The sequence below is a fragment of the Otolemur garnettii genome, unplaced genomic scaffold (assembly GCF_000181295.1).
Source record: "Otolemur garnettii isolate 467f Iridium unplaced genomic scaffold, OtoGar3 scaffold00152, whole genome shotgun sequence".
NCBI lineage: Eukaryota > Metazoa > Chordata > Mammalia > Primates > Galagidae > Otolemur > Otolemur garnettii.
This window is the reverse complement of record NW_003852547.1, coordinates 381,849-386,453: the sequence shown is the minus strand read 5'-3', so window position 1 is coordinate 386,453 and position 4,605 is coordinate 381,849. Positions and strand designations below refer to the sequence as shown.

The 4,605-nt window shown below is 51.4% G+C and overlaps 1 protein-coding gene across 2 annotated transcripts in view; it reads right to left on the bottom strand.

Moving 5' to 3' along the window:
* The window catches only part of ZNF574 (zinc finger protein 574), a 6,824-nt gene extending 3,763 nt beyond the window's left edge, over positions 1–3,061 (bottom strand). Inside the window, exon 1 of one of the 2 annotated variants that reach the window (XM_012811224.2) lies at positions 2,899–3,061. The gene's annotated coding sequence lies outside the window, so the exon portion shown is untranslated. Of the gene's footprint in view, positions 1–1,937; positions 1,958–2,898 lie in introns of those variants that run through there. The other variant, XM_023518965.1, reaches the window with a different exon arrangement.
* Between the last annotated feature and the right edge of the window lie 1,544 nt (positions 3,062–4,605).

Sequence of the window (4,605 nt, the reverse complement as noted above, 5' to 3'; positions counted from 1 at the left end):
TTTTTTTTTTAGACAGAGTCTCACTATGTCACCCTTGGTAGACTGCCATGGTGTCACAGCTCACAGCAACCTCAAACTCTTGGGCTTAAGCGATTCTCTTGCCTCCCAAGTAGCTAGAACTACAGGCACCCACCCATAACATCTAGCTATTTTTTTGTTGTTGTTGCAGTTGTCATTGTTGTTTAGCTGGCCCGGGCTGGATTCGAACCCACCATCCTCGGTGTATGTGGCTGGCGCCCTACCCACTGAGCTACAGGCACTGCCCCCCTCTTCCTTTATACACAACCTTTACTGCCCATTATCTCTCTTGCTGTGATGCACAGATTCCTCACATCCAACTTTCCCTGCCCCTGTCAAATTTTCTCACACTAACATATCTGCATTCTCTTTCCCACCTTAAACACTTCTTCATGATACCCATCACCCCCTCCTTTTTTCCCTGAGACACAGTCTCACTTTGTTGCCCTTGGTAGAATGCCATGATGTCCTAGCTCACAGCAACCTCAAACTCCTGGGCTCAAGTGATCCTCTTGCCTCAGCCTCCCAAGTAGCTGGAACTACAGGGGCCTACCACAACACCCAGCTATTTTTAGAGATGGGGTCTTGCTCTTGCTCAGGCTGGTCTCAAACTCTTGACACTCAGGTAATCCATCCATCTCAGCCTCCCAGAGTACTAGGATTACAGGTGTGAATAGCTGAGTCTGGCCTTTTTCTTTCTTTTTTTTTTTTTGCAGTTTTTGGCTGAGGCTGGGTTGGAACCCACCAACTCCAGCGGTGGGCGGGCGACCTACTCCTTGAGCCACAGGCACCACTTGCCCCCCCCCCCTTTTTTTAAAGAGATAGAGTTTCACTGTTGCCCTGAATAGAGTGCCATGGTGTCTTAGCTCATAGCAACCTCAAACTCTTGGGCTCAACTGATCCCCTTGCCTCAGCCTCCTGAGAGGTGGGACTATGGGTACCCACCGTAACGCTGGGCTAGATTTTCTATCAGAGCTGGTCCCCACACCCCCTTTAAATTACTCAACCTCCTCTACAAATCAAGGTCTCTCACACTCTAATTCCTCCTCCACCCAGAATATCCAGACCCATCTTCATAAAAGCCTGCCCTAATCCTTTTCTTCATACCTAGACCCTTTCCGCCATTCTAACTCATGCCTCTAGGCTTTACAGACACAATTCACATTAATCACTTCTTCACGGCAGTCCACTCATACCAGTAATCCTAGAACTCTGGGACAGTGAGGCAGGTAGACTGCCTGAGCTCAGGAGTTTGAGAACAGCTTGAGCAAGAGTGAGACCCCCATCTCTACTAAAAATAGAAAAACTAGCCAGACATGGTGGCAGGTGCCTGTAGTCCTACCTATTCAGGAGACTGAGGCAGGAGGATCACTTGAGCCCAAGAGTTTGAGGCTGCTGTGAGCTGTGATGCCACAGCCCTCAACCCAGGGTGATGGAGTGAGACTGTCTCAAAGAACAAAACAAACAAGAAAAAAAATACTTTTTACCCAGAACGAATCTGCAATTCTAACCCCCTTTGAAATATGAATACTCCTTCTTCACAATGACTTAGACCCCTCTTCTTCATACAAAACCACCCCAACTTATTCTGGGATACACCCTCTCTTCATGTCAACCTAAGCTCCTTGTCTTTGCAAAGAAGGCCTACCCTAACCCATTCTGAAGATGCCCAAATACCTTCTCCACATTGTCTTAAGCCCTTTTTGCACCTCCCACACCCTAACCCATACACAAACCTTCCTTCACATACTAACTTATTCTTTTCTCATTTGCAAAGACCTCCCCCCACCTGTTCCAGCTATGTTCAGAACCCCTCTTCACATCAACTTTAAACTTAACTCTTCTTCCCAAAAAGATCCCCCCCATACTGTAACCCACTCCAAGGAGGAGATCCAGACCTAAATTTCTTTCACACGTACCCGATTGCCCAAATCTCTTTAGAGATACCCAGACCTCCTATTCTTCTCATGTAGAATCCCCATCACCACCTTCATTCAGCAGACACTTCTTCACACCCAAAACCCTCTCACCAGGATAGCCCCCCAACTTCTTAGCAACCTACCATTTCATTCTCATTCCAGGAATGTCTAGAACCCCCCCCTTTTAGTACACAGATCTCTTGCCACCTAACTTCCACCCCCAACAACTAAATCCCACCTTCACTTCAGCCTAATTGCCTGTACTTAAAATAAAAAAAAAAAAAAAGACTTCCTCCCAGCTTATTCTAGGGTCACCTAGAAACCTTTTCACATTAACATAGCCCACTCGTACAGAGACCCCGCTCAACGAATTCGAAGGGTACCCAACCCTCTCAACACAGTTTAACATGTTAATTTAACCCCATACTTTACACCTGAACATCTCCCTTAGCTCATTTCCTAATAACCCTAACACCAATTCACTACCCTAATTCTTCCCAACCATAACTATTTTCCCTCTGTGTTAACTTAATTAACTCCTATCTCACTCCCTATACCCTCCACCAGGCACCCAAATGCCGTCTAACCGCCCCAGCCCCTTCAGTCCTGGACTCGTCTCACAAACAAGCCCTTTACCCCAGCACCCTATGGCGCCTCCGTGCCCTCTTCAGAGACAGCTCAAAGGCCTCCCCCGCCCCGGTCCCTCCCAGCCCCCGGCCCAAGCCCCGCCCCTCTTCGCTCAGCCCCGCCCCAAGGCTCAACCCCTTCCCCACCCGCCGCCCCGACCCGCCTGGCCCTCGCCCCGTCACCCGCGCTTTCGGCCGACCGTTGGTGCAGCTCCGCCCTCGCCGCCCGGCGCGCGCTTCACCCGGGCCCTCAGTGCGCAGGCGAGGTGGCAAGAGGAGGCCGCAGGGTAGGGTAGGGAGCTGGGCCGGCCCTCAGCGCGCCCACTTGTACTCACCCGCCTCTGCCGTCTCGCACGCCCCGGACCTGGGCCCAGGCTACTGTTCCCCTTGCACAGCCACCCTAGCGCTACGCCTCTCTAGCTCCGCCGTCTCCTCTCGCCTGCTCCACAGCCTCGCTCTCGCCCCCAGCCACCCTCAGCGACGCCCCTCCCACCTTCCCCTAGGCCGCAGCGGGACGGCCGAACGCGTCCAATCACCGCTCGTCTGGCCTTTGCCGCTTAGCCAATCGACACTCCTGTCTCTGAGGCTTGGACCAACAGTGCCGAGTGTTAGAGTGTGCCCCAAAGCCCAACCAATCATCTAGCGAAGTTCCCTCACGGGCCGGCCCCCGAGTTGATAGTGCCCGCCCCCATGAACCTCCCTGGAGGATACTCCTCCTCCACATCCTAGTCGACTCCACCTCTGACGACTCCAGAAGGGGAGCCTTGAGCGGAGGGCAGCGTGATGACGTCAGGAAGCGGATCGAGGCTGTGGCCGCCATCTTGGAGGCGCTGGGGGCTATTAGGTGTCGGAGTTAGGGAGCGAGAAAGTCTGGGAAATTGAGGCACGCCACGTCCAGACGGCTAAAGCCGGGGAGCTCAGGCGCGGGAACTCCCGGGGGTCAAAGAGAGAAAGTGAAACACCATTCACGCGAAAGTCGGGGGAAACCGACACGAATCACATGCAGGGAGAAAAGAGAAACCAAGGCTCAAACTGATTTTATTAAAGAGAGAAGAGTGAAACCAACAGGAATGAAAGAAACGAAAAAAGAGAATTTTTTTAAGAGAGGAGTATTGTCAGAAAGTAAGGAGAGGGAATCTAGAGGAAACGTAGGAACAAAAGTTTAATTTGGGCCGGCGCGATGGCTCAGGCCTGTAATCCTAATACTCTGGAGGACCAGGAGGGTAGATCGTTTGAGCTCATGAATTCGAGACCGGCCCGATCAAGAGTGACCTGTCTCTACTAAAAATAGAAAAATTAGCTGGCATTGTTGCCAGCGCCTGTAGTCCCAGCTACTGGGAGGCTGAGACAGAACATTTGAGCTCAAGAGTTTGAGGTTACTGTGAGCTATGAGGCCGTGGTGCTCTACCCAGGATGACAGAGTAAGTCTGTGTCTCAAAAAAAAAAAAAAGTTTCATTTGAACAGAGTTGGGGATGGGGTGGGAGACTTGAAGGACTATTAGGGTGAGACCCTGAAGGAAGTACACCTGTAGGATTCTGTTCTGCTCCATTCCACAGTGACTCTGACCCTGCGCAGCTCAAGGACAGTGGGGCCCAGTGTGTCCAGAGGGGCTCTGGACATTCCTATTTACCTTCCCTCTGGCACTCAAGGCCTTGGGAGTGAGTAGCTTGTCAGTACTGTTGGAACTGTTTCCAGAGCTACTCCTTGAACATAAAGACAGGGGAACTGCAAGAAATTCACTTAGTCCAACCTTCTACCCACCCATCCATTCCTCAGGTGAGGAAACTCAGTCTCAAGAGTTGAGTCATTGGCTTGGAGCCGGTAGCTCAGTGGTTAGGGTGCTGGCCACATACACTGGGGCTAGTGGGTTGGAACCTGGCCGGGGCCTGCTAAACAGCAATGACAACAACAATAAAAAAAAATAGGCGGGTGTTGTGATGAGCATCTGTAGTACTGGCTACTTGGGAGGCTGAGGTAAGAGAATTGCTTAAGCCCAAGAGTTTGAGGTTGCTGGAGCTGTGACTCCACCGCAGTCTACCGA